The 19,076-nt window shown below is 43.2% G+C and overlaps 1 long non-coding RNA gene across 1 annotated transcript in view; it reads right to left on the reverse strand.

Moving 5' to 3' along the window:
* Positions 1–829: 829 nt before the first annotated feature.
* LOC138768015 (uncharacterized) overlaps positions 830–19,076 on the reverse strand; it is a 28,639-nt gene continuing 10,392 nt past the window's right edge. The window contains exon 3 of the long non-coding RNA XR_011358913.1: positions 830–943. This is a non-coding gene — a long non-coding RNA (uncharacterized lncRNA). The remainder of the gene's footprint in view (positions 944–19,076) is intronic.

Genomic DNA, 19,076 nt, shown 5'->3' on the forward strand with positions numbered 1-19,076 from the left:
CACTTTAAATACCGGTGGCTAAAGAAGTTGGATGCAGCCCTAAGGCTGCCTGAAAAACATGGATACAGCCTTAGGGCTATGGTTGTATCCATGTTTTCCAGGACTCCCTATGGCTGCATCCAACCATTCTTCAGCCACCAGTATTTAAAGTGTCACTGTCGTTATAACTTTTAAAATCTAAATCAACAGTAGATGTGAAATGAAGCAAGTTTGCAATATACATTCATTATTTTTTGTTGTTGTTATAATGCTGTAAAACAAAGCTGAACTTACCAGAAATCTAGGTCCAGTCTCCTGAAGGCAGATTTTCTGACTTGTACCGGTTGAAAAAAACTAAACACAGGAATTCCAGCCAGTACAGAGAGTCACGGCTCAATGTGTCCGTTAATCACATGACTGTCTTTTCTCTGTGAGCGCTCAGATGGCCTGGGAGACACAGGACTTCCTGTTTTCTGACTGTTTCCTGTTTTGTCAGAAAACAGGAAGTGCCGTGTTCTCCATGACAACTAAAAAAAAAATAATAATTAATGTAAATTGCAAAGTTGCTTTATATCACATGTACTGTTGGTTTAGATCTTGAAAGTTATAACGACAGTGACACTTTAAAAGCCGAGCCATCAAACTCGAACATGCTTGAGTTGTGCTTATCTCTAGCCCCTGGAAATCATATCAAATTCATATAAGGGTGTAATAAACATGTCAACTCAAAAAGCACAGTGGACACAGTTCCTCATGCCACCTCAAGTTTATTTTTCAGATTTTTTTCATCAAATGTTTAATTACAAAAAAATTGTAAAAATCTTTTATTATTTTAGAATTTTCCATCTCCATATGCTGCCTTCAGATCTTGAAGTCGGTGCGACAATGGGCATTACAAGAATTGGCTCTCATTGTCCCAACATGCCCTGACTGGCTTTGGATCCTTGCCTCCTATATTCTACGTCTTGAAACAAAAAGCAAACAAAAAGAACATTGGAATCAAATTTCGATTTTTTTTTTTTTCAAAAAAGTGAAACATTTCTTTACGAGCATTCATTAGAATTTTTGTAACTTCATTTGCCAGCTTTATTAAGTCTGATCTGGGTTTAATACCACCCTCCCGGGATAAATCTTTGAAAAACAAAAGCTGCATTTTCTGGAGCTTATGAAAATCAAACTGTTTTCTATTTCATCAAGTATGTAATTATCAAATAGAAGATTTCAGCACGCTAATCCTTCATTGTTAGTGATTAAAGCAAATTAAAAAGCGGCCACTAACAATGTTGACATTTACATATATGTGTATTAGCGGAATTACATCATGCTTCCATCCCATAATTTGCAATAATAACGAGAATTTTGTTATTTGTCAACATAATTTATTATTTGTTCTTGAAATCTGTTATTTTTATGCGTTTGACACTGAATACAAAAAAGTTTAAGTTATTTTTTTGTTAGGAAATTAACTCCTTAACGCATTAATACTCACATGTAGATCCTCTAAACTGAAACCCAATTGCCGCTGCCTAACTTACATGTAGATATGGACGTTGCTATAGAGACTCTTCAGGTTGCAGTAACCAAAATAGTCTTGTATTGGTGGGGATATTAATGCAGGATGTTTCCTATTTCACAACCAAGAGTTAAAGTCCGGTAGATTATAGTACTAACTTACCTGTACCCGCGAATGGGGACCCCCACCGTCATGACCTGGCTGATGGACTGGTTCCAGTCACTGATTGGCTGAATGGCCGGGACAGGCCTTTTTCCAAGAGTTGTGACATCATCACAACTCGGGGAAAAATGCCTTCCGGCAGAGGTCCCGAGGTTGGTCCTGTTAGAACCTGTAATCATTTCCCCCCCCCCTACCCCTGCCGGCTGCAGGATTTTATAATCTGCCAGACTTCTCCTTTAGAGGGGAACTCTGGGGAAATGTATTTTTTAGTATGGTATTACATAAGGAAAGTTAGACAAATTCCTAATATACACTAATTATGGGAAATGCACACATAGTGCTATTTCCCTCAATTTAGTAGATCAGGCAGTCCTCTCTAAAAAAAACGTGACATCACGACTCGGGTGTATGTATCAAAAGTGTCCTGCAGGGGGCGCAGTATATGAAGAAGTCTATGTAGTGGAGTCAATCCTAACCTGTCCCTTGCTGCCCAGTGCTTTGTAATCTCTTCCTCCCCGTGCTGTGCGATCTCCCTCCCGGCCTTTGCTGCCAGGGCCATGCTCCTTATTGCGCCTATTGCACACGCAGCAGACCATCACTACACTAATCATGCTTTTTTAACATGTTGAAAGACCAAGATTAGCCGAAATTGTGCATGTCAACTGATCATGGCCTTTTAACATGTCTTATTACACAAAATGATTATCACCTGAAACGACCAGTTATCGGCCAAGTATGGCGAATAATTGTTTCGCGTAATGGGTCCTTTGGGCAGGGTGTGGATTGGATTACCAGGGAAATGAAAGCAGGAAGTTTCCTTGCTCACAAACAAGTTTAGAACCCAAAGGTTTCAAACAGTTCCAAGAGTTAGGTAGAGCATGATTAGGAATATATCAAAAGGTAAAAGTAGTACAGGACCCATGTAAAATATCAAAAGGGTAAACAGAAACTAGGTTAGTGCCAAGGTCAATATTAGAGATGAGTAAAACTGAGGGACACCAGTAATCAAATGCAAAGTGTTCGGGTTCGGACAAACCCGAACACTTTGCATTTGATTACTGGTGGCTGAAGAAGTTGGATTGACCCCTAAGGCTGGTGGGAAACCATGGATACAGCCTATGGCCTATGGTTGTGTCCATGTTTTTCAGGACTCCCTAGGGCTGCATCCAACTTCTGCAGCGACCAGTAATCAAATGCAGAGCGTTAGAAAACGAACCCAAGCGTCCCCAAGGATCGCTAATCTCTAGTCAATATAAAGTAGATCTAGAAGTACCAGGAGTGGTTTCTGAAGGTAACACAAGAGAAGGTCTGTAACACCAACAAAGGTTAGTCCAAATCAAATAGCTAGTGTGAAGAAGTAGCAAAGTGGTGAATAGAATGTTTATCTCAAGGTTGCACCTAGCAGAGGGGAGGTACTCATTAGGGATGTCACCTCCTACAGCCAGTTGCATTGGAGGAGAGGAGATGGGCAAGGCTAAGTACACAATAATCACGCACTTGCCATGAGAGGCAGCCTGGCCAGGAAGAGAGGAGTTGGGCATTGGTGGTGGCACTGCAGTCCCACAGAGACGCAGTGTTGGAAACTGAAAAGTTGAGTGGCTACATCATTGTGATCACATAGGCACCGATGCTGCGTCCATGTGATTGCCCAGCCAGCAATGATTGACATCTGTAATGGCCAGGATTAGAGAAACCTCTTATGTCAATCATTTAACCTGCTAGATGATTTCTCTAGAGGGCTTCTCCTATAGCAGTTTCCTTTCCTGGGTCCCAACAATGGCTTCCTGGTATTTGGATAATACCCGTATTGTGCCCAACAAGCAGTAATAACCCCCTCTCCTGTGACCCCCATCATCTCCTAGATGTTTCTTTCAGTAAAAAAAAAAAAAGCTAACAAAAACAGCTACTCACCTCTCCAGTTGCTCACACACTTCTCTGCCCCACCAGATGCTGCCTGGCCATGGCTCTATGTCATTCTCATGGAGTAGCCTGTGCCAGGCAGACATCACCAGCTACGTAATGCTCTGTGCCTTCTGTATTAATTAAGGATACAGACAACGATGACAGCGGTGGGGCCCAGTACAAAGGCAGGGAGTCTGGAGCAAGATTGGAATCCCTGCTTCTGTATGCATATTCCATTGTGCAGTACACTATTAGCACTATGAATGTGTGTATATAGTGTCTCAGCACAGGTGTGCCACTAAGTTTTCTATGCACCGCTCTCTCTCTTCTACACACGCAGCCCCACCAATCCTACACTAGCTAAGGTAACCCTATAAATAGGAGTTAGTTCCTGGCTGGAGGGGTCTTATTTATTAGTCAGTGGAGACAACGAGACACACACAGAGATTGCTGCAGTGAAGCCAGGGCTTTGCTCAGGCCAGGACTCTTGTCAGGGACCAAGAAACAGATTTCATATGCTGTTAACCACTGCTAGCATGCAGTGCCAGACTCCTCAGGAGGAAGGACATCCTTTGAGGATAACCTTGTCCATGCCAGAGATACCATCTGCCCTACACAGGACAGTATACCTGAGCTAGGTACTGACCCCAGTAGGACAAAGCTGCAGTTAAAGCCTAAGTATTCTACTTCAATGCACGGCTATTCTGGGAATCCCTGAGAAGTTTACTCAACCCAGCGCAGGGACTTGGGACCTCGTACTACCTAAGCAGGACGGGTAACTCGACATAATAGGGCATAAGGCAGTAAGATCACAGATATCTATACGTGAGTACGAGTATCTTCTTCTCTTTACTACTATGCTATCCCGGCAGAGTACTCAGCTACCTAGGACAGGGCTCTCAAGACGCTCCTCTGCTCTACTCTTACCTACAAAGTCTAATACAACTACCTCTTGTCTGCACCTGCATCCCAAAGTGTTATTATTGTTTTGCACTGAAGATTCTAAGTAATCGGAAGTTATCCTGTTGAGGCTATCATTCTGCACCTGCACCTACACACCAGGTTACACTTGGGCTATCCAAAACCACGAATGCATGCAGTGCCTGTTTATCCGGAGGTGGATTACAACACCCTTCCTGGCCACCATGACAAGTGCCCAAGTGACCCTATACCTACGCAGCTACCACATAGCTACCCCAGCATACGGCATGTACAGGAGCAGATACATCAGTCTACTGCTAATCTCTCTGCCACTGTACTGTAGTGTGCAGTCATACATATAATGTATGTATGGATGCTTACTGTGCAGTGGACAACAGTGCTGCCCCTTTAAGTGCTGTAGAATCTGCTGCCTGTGGCAAGTTCTTCATCTCGCTTCATGGCAGATGTGGCTCTGCTCCCACTAGGCCATGTTATATTAGCAGAACAGTGCAGAGCACCACCCCAATGTTCATTAGGAGGGGTGGGCTGAGGTGGATTGGTGCCCCCAGTGCACCAAAATACCTCATTAGCATATTAACCCCCTCCCGCCGCTGCACTGTAAATTAACGTCACTGCAGCCTATGCCTGGTGCTGCAGCGATGTGAATTTACTGCAGAGGATGACACAGGCGTAGAAGCTACGCCTGTGTCATCCCCGGCGGGTCCCGGCTATCAGTGATAGCCGGGGACCCGCCGCAACTCTCGGCACCTGAGCCGCGCTCCGGTGCTGAGAGTTAACCCTATAGATACTGCTCCAGAGAGACAATTCACCCTCTACGGAGGGAGAATTATTTCTCCGGTGTCCATCGGGGCTCTGCAAACTGATCGCAGAGCCCCGATGGTAGCCATAGAAACCGGAAGCCTCTGGCTTCTGGTTTCTATCTACGGAGGCCGTCCGGGGCAGGGAGGGAGGACATAACACGCGCCGGGCGCGTGCCTGTGAGCTCTGCCGCCTCCCCTCTCTCCCCTGCCTCTGTTATAAGATAGTAACAGCGGCAGGGGACATCGGAGAGGCGGCAGAGCAAGGGGACATCAGTTTATGGGATCTTTATGATTCCATAAGCTGATGTAAAATCACGACCTGGGCATTGAGGCATCAGTGATCCCAGGTCGTTAAAGGGTTAAACACTGCTAATCCTGAAAATGACACCAAGGATAAAAGGTGAGAAACCCACCTTCATCCTCAGTCCCCCGTGCCCTGCAGGGACATATCAGCATTTCCCTTTAACTTCTATGGGAAAGACAAAACCCACAGCATAATCCAAAATCAAGATAATCCAAAACCAATACATTTTAGTAAATTTGACTTTATAAACTTTTTTTTATTTTTTAGATTTTTGTTTATTACTAGGGTGTCTATTAAGGTTTCTGTAGTGGGGTAATGCCATCTTCTTTTCAGAGTTTTTTTTTTATTTTGTTATTTTTTTACCTCTATGTAAATATACAGCTTATGTGCACATCTCTAAAAACATAATCTATATATACATACATTTTTTAAATCATCTCATCTGTAAAAAAAAAAAAAATCTAATTAAACATTTTTTTTTACTCCTATATTGGCCACCATATCCACACAAGCACACAAGCAATGGAGAGCCCTTTTTTTTGTTAATTTATTACCTAGGTTTTCTATTTTTACTTTATCTTTTCGAACAAAAAAAAAATGAAGCCAACTCTCCAATTCCCTTTCGCAAACACATTCGGCGGCGGCCAATTTGTTCTTACAAATCTACGTTATTAAGCGAACGAGACCATAAATCAACACGCACACAAGCAGTAACTGTTTGTATGCCAAGCTGTTTGTAAGTCCAATTTGACATCATCCACCTATTCAGTCTTTTGTCAATGGCCGGTCTAAAAATGTTAACCCGACTGGGTCTCGGGGTGTGGGAGTGCAAAGTCTTACTCGCTACCACTGTATAATGAACAGACTGTTTCATTATAGGGACAATCGCTCTGCAAATCCAGCCCAGACAACTTATATTACAATTTGCCAGCAGAATCGAGTTTCCTAAAGGGGGGTTGTTTAGGAGAGGTGGGAAGGAGTTGGATAGAGAATAGGGCCGGGGTAGGTGAGTGGTTTAGGAATGGTAAAATGAATCAGTCACAAGTGCTCCAGTCAATTTCATCAGAAGCTGTGGGCGAGACTAGCGCATGCAGATCAGAGGATTAGGGGGTCCGCAACATAGGGTCAAGTGTCTAGAGGCTCGCTGGTAAACACCCCAAACCTGAGAACAGATTGTCCTTTCTTCTTACAGCACTTGTAAAGTGTCAGAGCAAATCTTGTGAATGGCAATGAAGTTTACATAGGGGTCTTTCCTTTGACTAGTGACTCCATCCATTTTGTGAAGCCCATTTCTGCTTGTATGTTGAATAAATTCACCAGGCACAAAAAACATGTTTCTTTTTTTTTTTCCACCCCCCCCCCCCTCTTTTTTTTTCTTCATGAACCATAGTCTTTGTCTGTAGGTGTGTGTGAACGAGCAAGCAAATCCATGCTGAGAGAAGCTTAGTCCCAGCACCAGTGGCTTTACATCTTATGCAAATGAAGAACTTTGGAGGAATAAAATGGTTCGTCAAACTTTTCAAAATTTTTTTTTTAAAGAAAGACATGTTTTAGGTGTAGGTCACTGAGAATTAATTCTTTGCGACATATATATATATATATATATATATATATATATATATACAGTAGTGCAACACTGAATAGAGTTTTGACTACAATTATAATAAAATATACCAGTTGGTAAGATGGAAGCTGCTGTTTTACCCGTTATTGCTACAGATGTCACTAAAGTAAGAACTACTAATAGGACACAGGCAGAATCCAGAATCTCCCCTGGAATGATTCCTTGTCTTCCATCCAGTCCTGACAACTGTGTCACACACTGTGCTCCCTGAATATAATACTGCTACATACTATGTCCTTGAAAACAACTCCACTGTGCCCCTGAATACAACACTGCTACATACTATGTCCCTGAAGAAAACTCCACTGTGCGCCTGAATACAACACTGCTACATACTATGTCCCTGAAGAAAACTCCACTGTGCCCCTGAATACAATACTCTTAGATACTATGTCCCTGAAGAAAACTCCACTGTGCCCCTGAATACAATACTCTTACATACTATGTCCCTGAAGAAAACTCCACTGTGCCCCTGAATACAATACTCTTACATACTATGTCCCTGAAGAAAACTCCACTGTGCCCCTGAATACAATACTCTTAGATACTATGTCCCTGAAGAAAACTCCACTGTGCCCCTGAATACAATACTCTTACATACTATGTCCCTGAAGAAAACTCCACTGTGCCCCTGAATACAATACTGCTACATACTGTGCCCCCCAAAACAATTGCTGCTGTGGCCCAGGTTGCTGTGCTTTGGTTACGGTGGCCAGGAGTGCCGATACCCAGCCCCGGACACACAGGCACTGTGCTTGACAAGTAGGACTATAGTGTGTGAGGGTGCAGGTGCAGGACAAGTAAGGCGAAAAAGTCCACCATTTAACCAACAGTTAATACTTTACTTAATGAACTTCAGTGCAATACAAAAACACACAGTAGGTAGCTGCTCCCAGGTGCTTAGTGCAAAAATAGAAAAACTCTTAAGACAGACTACAGGTGGAAGTAAAACTAGAAAAAGACTTGGTAGCAAGGGTAGTGTATGGGGCCGTGTCTAAGTAGTGCAATACTCTGCTGAGATTGTACTGGGCATATATGACCGCCCTGTGCCCCACCAGTTCAGAGACCACACGGTAGGGTAGTACGGGTCCCTCTCTTTAGATTGAGCTCTCACTGAAGATTCCCCTAAGTGGAAGAGCGTGTGTCAGTAAGATACGTCAGCACTTAGCAGCTTTGTCTTACTGAGGATCAGTCCCATCAGTCCTACTTCTTTTCATCTCGGGGGTGACTGTCCTGACAAATAGAAGATCCACAGTGTAGGCAAGGGTGTCCCATCCCACCGTTACCTCACACTTAGGACTTAGCACTGCATACTAGCGGTCTCAGTCTCTAGTAAGGAAACAGGTCCTCTCTCTCCTGACTGGAACAGAACTAAACTAGGTCAGGACCCAGTCTGGACTTAACTCCTCCCAGGAAGCAGTAAACCCCTAACTTATATAGGGTGGTGTGACAGCAAGAAGGGAAAAGAGAGGAGGCAAAGCATAGAGTGTTTTGCACCTGTGATGGGACCACACAACACAGTTAAGCTAAACCTTATACACTGCAGCTGTGCTCAGGGAAGAGTGAGACACCTAGTGGCTCGAGCAGAGACCACAGCTCCCAGCTCTTGGTGTGGCACCTGACACCTGGCACCAAAGTTACTTTCTGACAGACGATAAAAAGCTTAGTGACTCCTGTACTGGGAGAACAACATCTTCGCAAATACTCTCTGAATATATTACTGCTACACACTGTATCCTCTGAAAACAAACAACATGCATGGTGTCCCTGAGAGAAATACTGCTTCATACTGTACCCCCTGAAAACACCATCTCCACACATTGTGATTCCTAAATATAATACTGCTATATACTTTCCTCTTTGAAAACAACAGCTCGTTACACTGTGCCCCCGAATACATTACTGCTACATACTATACTTTCTGACAACAGCTCAATACAATGTGCATCCTGAATACTGCTACATACTGTACCCCTGAAAATAACAGCTCCACACGTTGTGCCCCGAATACTGCTACATACTGTACAACAACAGTGCCACCCAGCATTCCCTGCATATAATACAGTTACGGGCTATGTTCCCACTACAGCAACATAGCGGGGAAATATTACTATGATTGCAAAGCTGCTACAATTTGTACCCCCTGAAAACTACAGCGTCACACACTGTGCCCCCTAAATACGATACTGGTACATACTGAATCCCCTAAAAATAACAGAGCAACAAACACTAAACCTCTGCAAGGGGGCTATATGCCTCTGCATTAAAGGGGGTTTGTAGGACTTTTACCTTAGTTGCCTCTCCTCAGGATAGACCATCAATATCTGACTTGCCAGCAGTGGGTTAGATATAGCGGTCGCAACGGCAGCCATTGTGTCCTGGCCCACAGGCTAGGGGGGCCCGCCAATCTCCTCACCACCTCCTGTCCATTTGCAGTCCCCCTGACTGCGGTTAGCTGCTCTCCTTGTATTCAGTTGTTTCAGCAATCGCTGATACAATTGTATAGCCAAATCCTGGCAGGGCAAGGAGTGCCCCATGCTCCCTCTCCTGCATTACACAGCATCCAGACCCGATAGATACGGGACAACATGGAGGCGACCCTCCTTTCCTCGTACTTTGATATAGAGCGAGCGCACAGGGTGCCATTTAAACCTCCTCCTCCGGGGGCTCCACCTAGAACTATGTTAGTTAAGATCATGTCCTCCAGGGACAGAGATGTGATTCTCAGACATTTTAGACAGAAAGGTGAAGTGTTGTTTAATGGAAATAGGATTGCATTATACCCTGACGATTCCAAAGCTACACAGAAATGGAGGGAATCTTTTAAGGAGGTTAAACGCAGACTTAGAGATTTAAATATCTCCTTTTCCCTTCTGTTCCCGTCAAAGCTACGTGTGACTTATATGGATAGAATACATTTATTTGCGTCTCCTGCGGACGCACTTGAATGGATTGAAAGTAAGGGATTGTAAATATGTGCCTGGAGTGCAGGCCCGGTTCACTAATGCTCGGTTCATTAATTCGGTTGTTTTCAAAGGTGTAATCGCTGGCTGGAGTGGGAGGGAGGGGGGAGGTGTTTGTGGTAGGTAAGAGGCATAGAGAGAGGCAATGGCCCTCTGTGTGTCATTAAAGGGGGTTGGGGTTGGGTGGGAGGGTGAGGTTGGATGGGGTTGGGGGGGAGGGAGGGGGGATTCTGGGAGGAGGGGACGGTCTGGCGAGAGGAATTTTTTTTTGAATGGCTAACCCTGTGAAAATTTTTGTGTGGAATGTGAGAGGGCTGGGAGATAGGGTGAAGAGGAGGGCGGTGTTTGACGTAGTTCAACGCCATCTTCCGGCCGTGGTCTGCTTAGTTGAGATTCATGCCACAGATGATATAATTGGCAGGCTACGGCGGAGGTGGGCAGCCCAGGAATTCCATGCACCCTTCTCCAGTTACTCTGCAGGCCTCTCCATCTACATCCACAGGCAGATTAATTTCCTCCTTATACATCAAAAGAAAGATAGGGGTGGCCGATATATTTTTCTGTATGCCAGAGTTAATGGTGAATTAATGGTTTTGGCATTTTTGTATCTTCCCCCTCCATTCAAAATGGAAGTACTTAGAACGTTAGTGGAGTACATGAAAGACAAACCTAATACTCCGTTGATACTGGCGGGTGATTTCAATGCTGTAATGTGTCCAGCGCTGGATAGACGCTCTGAGGGTGGGCCCTCCTCTGCCCATCCCTCCCCCCTCGCAAGGTTTGCTGGGGAGGTGGGGTGGGCGGACGTATGGCGCTCTCTCTATTCCAGTAGGATAGCTTTCTCTTGTTATAGTGCGTCACACAGAACAGCTTCAAGAATTTATATGGTCCTGGCAGATAAGTTGGCACTCCCTAAAATCAGTAATGTGAGGTATGAGGGTAGGTCACTGTCGGATCATGTTCCACTTACATTTGAAATAAAATCAGAGGGGGGAAAGGAATCTGGGAATGTTAAAATTAATTGCTTTAAGATCAACTCATACTGGTTAGAATTGATGGATAACTCAGAACTAATAAACAAAGAAATTAAAGATTTTTGGGCCATAAATAAAGGGTCGGCATCAATACTCATAGTCTGGGACACATTAAAGGCCTTTGTTAGAGGTATTCTCTTCAGAGAAGTGGTGCGCCTTAAAAGAACTTTTAGGCAGAAAGAAAACAAGTTTAGAGAAGAGGCTAGGCTGGCAGAGGAATACTATAGGGGGGAAGGTACGTTAAAATCCCATGAACAGATGAAAATAGCGCAAGACAATCTGGCAGAAGTTATTCTTCCAGGGGCAGAAAAATTTCGTGGAATCAGGGAAACCCAATAAAACCCTGGCAGACGTGGTGAGAGCCCAGGAATCCAGGCCGGACATATTAGCCATTAATAATGAGAAGGGGGAGACGGTGCTTGGCACCTCGAATGTTTCGCAGGTGCTGGGAAAATACTATGAGATGCTGTATTCTAGTCAGGGACATCCAACCTCTGAACGTATTGCGCAGTTTTTGGATGCCCTTGATCTCCCAAAGGCTTCGGATGAATGGAAATCCAGCCTGGATTCCCCCTTTACAGAATTAGAGATAGAAGACGCGCTGAAATCATTTGTGAAAAACTCTACGCCAGGCCCGGATGGGTTACCGTTCGTGGTATATAAAAAGTATAAAAAAGTTTTTTTGCCTATCCTCTATGACTTGATAAAAGAATCCTGTGTCCTGGGCGAACTTCCCCCCTCTATGTATGAGGCTCTGATTGTACTTATTCCTAAAAAAAGGAAAGACCCCCTGGAGGTAGGTTCATATAGACCGATTTCATTGTTAAACACAGATGCTAAAATTTTTGCAAAATTAATAGTCCTTAGGCTCAAGGATCTTATGCCAGTTTTGGTAAGTGAAGATCAGAGAGGGTTTATGGCTGGAAGGTCAGTGTTTTCTAACATAGAGGAGACGTTTGCAAATGTTCAGATGGCTGGGGGGGGGGGGTGCCCCGCTCCATCCTGTCGATAGATGCTGTTAAAGCCTTCGACAGGGTGGAGTGGGGCTTCCTGTGGGAGACTCTTAGAGGGTTTGGGCTTGGGGAGGGAATTATCCAATATATAAAAATCTTATACCTTAAACCCACTGCAAGTTTACTAGTAAACGGAACAGTCTCAAAGGCATTTGCTCTGAAGAGAGGTACGAGACAGGGATGTCCCCTTTCTCCTGTTCTTTTCGCCTTGTATATTGAACCCTTATCGCAATTAATTAAAAAAGATCAAAGGATAGAAGGTTTTGGGCTTAAGGGCAAAGAAAGTAAGATAATAATGTATGCCGATGATGTGCTTATGTTCATCAGGGATCCAGGAAAAGGTCTGCCAGCGGCAATGGAACAATTTGATTTATTTGGTTCCCATTCTGGGTTCCAAATTAATTGGTCTAAATCTACGTTGCTGGAGCTAGATCACCCTCAAAACGAAGTATTGGATAATCTCCCTCTCCAGAGAAGGGACCATTTCTTTGAGTATTTGGGAGTGAAAGTTCCAGCGACTTCTGAGAAATACGCTATGTTAAATATTAAACCTTACTTGCGTATACTGGAAAGTAAGATTAACATTTGGATCAAACTGGCACTGTCGATGTCGGACAGGGTAGCCTTGATCAAAATGGTGGTTCAACCACAAGTATTGTACTATCTTAAGGCGGCACCTGCCTGGATCCCTGATGGTTATTTTGCACGCTTAGAGGTCCTTCTTGGGAAACTGATTTGGGGGGGTAGACAAATTAAGCTTAGATACCATACTTTTACCCTGCCTTCTGAAATGGGGGGTTGGTCCCTACCGGACTTTCGAGTTTTTTTTATATGTACAAAATCCTCCAGATAAAACGGAACAACAACGAAAACTGGAGGGGAATACTTTTTAGTATTGAGAACTTGAAATATCAATCATTGTACGAATTTATGGAATCCCAAAGATGGTCTCTGAGGCCGTATAAAGAATGGACGATGGTGAGAATGTGGGGGAAAGTATGGAGGAAAATTAAGAAATTGTTAGGGGTCACGGGGAATATCTGTTACACACCTATGTGGGGGAACTTACAATTGACACATTTAGATAAGGTCGGAGACCAGCCCTTCTGGTATAATCACGGGATTACATTAGTAGATCACCTATTTAGAGTTGGTTACTTCAAAACATTTGAAGAGATGAGGTCAGAATTTGCACTACAGGAGAATCACTGGTTGAGATATAGGCAATTGGCTCACGCAGTAAGAGCTCAGGTGGAAGGGAACAGGGTGATAATCCAGAATTTTAGTTTTCTAGAGATAGTAGAGGAAATGCAGGGTAATAGAAAGGGGGAATTGAAAAAAATTATACACGATTTTCACAGAAAATTTATACACAGATTGGTTTTTGAATGGTAAGAAGAGGAAAGAATGGGAGGAGGATGTGGGTGTGATAAATGAAGAAGAGTGGGATAACATCCTGGGTAATATCAAGAAGAGTAGTATAAACAAAAATCACCAATTGATACAATTTAAAATATTACACCGCTTGCACTACCATCTGTCCTTTCTATGGAAAGTAGAAGTGAGAATGGACGACATATGCCCAAAATGTGGCCAAGAGGGAGCAAACTATGTCCATATGTTGTGGAGATGTTTAGTTATCCAGGGGTTCTGGAAGAAAGTAATAGAGAGTATTGTGGAGAAAATGGAGATTGTTATTCCATACTGTGCAAAATATATAATCCTGGGCTGCTCTATCGGGATAGAAGTACATCGAGGTTTTGTTCTCAAGGCATTGCTTCTTGCTAGAATAATAATCCTTAGAGCTTGGTTGGACTCTTCCCCGCCAGCTTTGGATCACTTTCCACAAACTCATGGAGAAAATACAAAGATATGAAAAGATAGCGGCTGGCAGTAGGGATACACCTATGAGGAAATATTTAAAAACTTGGGGTAAATGGTTGGAAAATTGACCTGGTGGCGGGTTTTTTTTTTTTTTCCTTTCTCTTTCTTTCTTTCTCTCGTCAGACCGGGAGGGGGGGGGGGGGGGGGTTCGAATAGGGGGGGGGGGTTAAAAAAAAAAGGAGGGGAAGGGGGACAGTTTGGAAGTAGATATTGGTTGTTATTAATAATGGGAAGGTTTTATTTTAAGTGAATGAATTTGTAATAATGTATGTTAGATTACAATTTATGTACATTTTGGTGAAAATAAAATAATTTATAAAGAAAAAAAAGACCCGACCAGAGGAGGCCAGAGCACTGGAGCACAGCAGGAGAGGTGAGCACTCAAGGCTGACAGTTCAGTTGGAGTTTTGCAACAGCTGAAGAGCCACCAGACACATGTCAGTCACTTCATTTAATCCCTTAACGACACTGGGTGTATATTTACGTCCTGTGGCCGCCTTGGGGAGTTCAGAGAGGGGGGCCGCGCGGCGACCCCGCTCTAAACCGCTGCGGTCCTGGGTGCCACATGTAGCCCAGGACCGCGGCTATTAGCGGGCACGGTCCGATCGCCGTGCCTGCTAATAAAGTAATCAGATGCAGCTGTCAAAGTTGACAGCTGCATCTGATTACTTATGCAGCCCGATCCCTGGTGGTCTAGTGGACGTCGTCCCGGAGGAGCGATCTCTGTGTCTGCTGCCGGCCGGGTTCTGCGCCGTAATGGCGCTGATCCCGGCTCGGCACTTGGTTGTTTCCGGCTGCCGCAGCCGCAGTATTGCAATATACAGCATAGATCGATGAGAGATCAGAGTGTATATACTAGAAGTCTCCCAGGGGGAATAACCCTAACCCCAGGGGGAATAATCCTAACCCCAGGGGGGCTTCTAGTATATGTTTAAAAGTAAAAAAACAAGTGCTACTATTATTAAAAAAAAAAACCCTCCCCTAATAAAAGTTTGAATCACTCCCTTTTCCCATGTTATAAATACAAATAAATAAATGAACAAACATGTTTGGTATCGCCGCGTGCGTAATCGCGCGAACTATTAATTTATAACATTCCTGATCTTGCACGGAAAAGGGTGTAAGCGCAAAAAAATCCCAAAGTGCAAATTTGCGCATTTTTCGGGTGCATCAAATCCAGAAAACTTGTAATAAAAAGCGATCAAAAAGTCGCACTTGATTGCCCGTAATTGGAAAAAAAGGAAACCCCTATATTTAATGAATGGGTTAGAGAAGTAGATAATATTAAAAAAATTGATAGCAGAACATATTGATAATCAGGAAAAATATCAGAACATTTGGGGACCATGGATCAGATCCAGGGAGAAGTAGGGGGAGGGGAGTTTTTTTTTTGAAGTGGGGGTTATAGGTTATGAGATATGTAAAAGATCATATAGGTGATTGATAGGTGTTATGTTTTGAAAATTGTTACACCTGTATGAGGTGATGTGGTTGGTAATATATTTATGTTGTGTATATGTTATTTTGTTATGTTATGTTGGTGTTTTTGTGTTCTTAAATATGTGAAAAAGTTAATAAAGAGATATTAAACAACAAAAAAAAAAGTTGCATATGCGCAATCAAGGTACCGATAGAGAGAACACATCATGGCGCAAAAGATTACACCTCACACAGCCCCATAGACCAAAGGAATAAGCGCTATAAGCCTGGGAATGGAGCGATTTTAATTAACATATTTGTTAACAATGGTTTGAATTTTTTACAAGCCATCTCATAATATAAAAGTTATACATGTTATATATCGTTTTAATCGTAACAACTACTTGAGGAACATATATAACAAGTCAGTTTTACCCCAGGGTGCACGACGCAAAAACACATACCCCCCAAATAAACAAAATGCTTTTTTTTTTCAATTTCACCACACATTTATTTTTTTCCTGGTTTCCCTGTGTACTTTATAAAAAAAATTCAGTCTGTCATTGCAAAGTACAAATAGTGGCGCAAAAAATAAGGGCTCATGTGGGTTTCTAGGTGAAAAAAATGCAACTGCTATGGCCTTTTAAACACAAGGAGGAAAAAAACGGATGTGCAAAAATGCAAGTTGGCGATAGTGTGTCGCTAAACAATAATTCACTGAATAACACACATTACAAAGTTATACAACTTTGTAATGTATGTTATGTTAGTGAATGGCCCCCTTCCCCATGTTCCCCCCACCAACGCTAGACCCGGAAGTGTGGTGCATTATACTCACCGCATCTCGTGTGCTCAGCCAATTGTGGCTGAGAAGCTGATGACGCCGCAGAGGGGAGGGCCGTTGTATAACTTTGTAATGTGTGTTATTTAGTGAATAATTATTTAGCGCCACACTACCCCTTTAAGGGATTAACTGCTTAGGGTAGCTTCACACTGCAGGAAGTGGTGTATTCTTTCCAATCTGACACAGTGCTCTCTGCTGCCACCTCTGTCCATGTCAGGAACTGTCCAGAGCAGCAGCAAATCCCCATAGAAAACCTCTCTTGCTCTGGACAGTTCCTGACACGGACAGAGGTGGCAGCAGAGAGCACTGTGTCAGACTGAAAACAATACACCACTTCCTGCAGTGCTGACAGCACCTGATAAGTACTGGAATACAGGAGATTTTTAAATAAAATTAATTTACAAATCTGTATAACTTTCTGACACCAGAATCTATAAAATCATTATGACCATCTGCACATCTTCTTGTAGAAACAGGGCATGTGTAGACAATAATGATGAATCTGATTAATCACATGGTTGATTGATGCTTGTTGGTTCTGGTGAAAAATTTCATCTTGCCCTCCTTCTCCCCAATTAGACTCCGTCAGGGGCAAAATAAGGGTAGCTTCACACACAGCATATCTGCAGCGGATTTCTTGCTGTGAATTCGCAGCAAAATCCTCTGCGGATACTTGCCCATTCACTTCAATGGGCTGACATACTTGGGACGGGGCAGCGCGCTGATTGACTGACCGCCGGGAGACAGTACAGTATGTTCCTGGGCCGCGGGGGTTAATGCCGCTGAGTTTGACATACTCGCAGCAGGATGACAATTAGCGAATTAGCAGCGAGAAATCCGCTGCGGATATGTTGTGTGTGAAGCTACCCTTTTTCTGCCCCTGACCGAGTCTGATCGGGAGGAGGGGGGGGGGCAAGATGAAATTTTGCGCCAGAGCGAACAAACCTCAATTAACCATGTGATTAATCAGGTTCATCATTATTGTCCGCACATCCCCTGTTTGTACAAGAAAATGTGCAGATGATAATGATGATTTTATAGATTCTGGTGTCAGAAAGTTTTATTTAAAAATCTCCTGTATTCCAGTACTTATCAGCTGCTGCATGCACTGCAGCAAGTGGTGTATTCTTTCCAGTCTGACACAGTGTTCTCTGCTGCCACCTCTGTCCATGTCAGGACCTGTCCAGAGCAGCAGGAAATCTTCATAGAAAATCCTGACACGGACAGAGGTGGCAGCAGAGAGCACTGTGTCAGACTGGAAGCAATACACCACTTCATGCAGGACATACAGCAGCTCATAAGTACTGGAAGACTTAAGATCTTTAAATAGAAGTAATTGTAAACCTGTATTTAAAAACATTTTTCCTCTGGAGTACCCCTTTAAAGGGTATTCAGATATCATATACCCCCAAATGTCCATATAATCTAATAACATAAACAGTAGTTGTCTTCACTCTTCAACCACACCAATAATCTACAATTATTTCCTAAATATGCCTTGATTGTCAGTAACCAGAGCCCCCCTTTAACTACTTCCCGACCACCTTTTACACATATTTGTACCAAACAAACACCAACAGGACGAAATATTGGATCTTTTAATAGCTCAGGATAATGATGCACATGAAACAAAATTCCTACATTCCTCTTGTTAGCGGCTAAATGCCGAATATAAACCGTAGCCGCAAAATCTCCAATTAACTTCAGTTAAAAATTCCTCCTTAACTTTTAAGGTGGCATGTATAACCCCGGAGTCCCAGACACGGGGCCGCTTCTTCTTCTCTACCACAAAGTACAGATGAAGCTGCAGCATTGTTTGGATACTTTTCCACCTGAGGCGTTTGAGCAGGAGCCCAAGTATACCTAATGAGAACAATATAACTAGCAGGTTTGTTAATGTGATTACATTATGGCTGGTATAATTTGATACTTCCTCGACGCCTCGCCAAGTAATTATCGATGACCTTTCACACACTGGCGACTTCTAGATTCGGCGCTGACTTTTTTCAATCAATAAATTAGCGCTCTGATATGAAAATTAGAGAGAAAAATAAAAACATGGGAGATTCTGACATTTTTATGAGAATGTATCTGCGGAATTTAAAGAAAGCGTCGCACCTATGGGTAATTAGCGGTGAGGAGAAGTCGCCCTGAATTCTCCGATTATAGGGAAAGGTTGTCCAGAATACTTTACATATGTAAATGCGAACCTATTAGGTGTCTTCAAATTTGACATAAACCAAAGCAGGGTGTTTCACCATTATCCTGATGGTGTTGGAATGTTAAAGGATTTTTGAGAATTTTGATGGCCTATCCATTGATGGGGGGCCGGCCACGGTCATGTCAACGGGTCAAATGAATGAAGGGACTGCATTGTTTTCCTCTTTCTTCTAATAATTTTCTATATTCTTTTGTCACGCATTACCAAAAAAACATCCCCGCACCTGTCCTGAGCTGATGACTATCAATCCATCTCTAATCTTCTCATTTCTTAACTTGACCTGATCTTTGGCCGTCCACGTCCGCAAACAAGAATCAGACCTGGCTCATCTTCTCTCTTCCCTCTATACAGTGCCCATCAGACAAACTATGAATTTGGCTTTCCATTCCATCTTTAGGCTATGTTCACACTACGTAAAAAACATGGCCATATTTTGCAAATAACGGCAGTTGTTTGTGCAAATACGGCCGTT

This window comes from Dendropsophus ebraccatus, chromosome 11 (genome assembly GCF_027789765.1).
Source record: "Dendropsophus ebraccatus isolate aDenEbr1 chromosome 11, aDenEbr1.pat, whole genome shotgun sequence".
Lineage (NCBI taxonomy): Eukaryota > Metazoa > Chordata > Amphibia > Anura > Hylidae > Dendropsophus > Dendropsophus ebraccatus.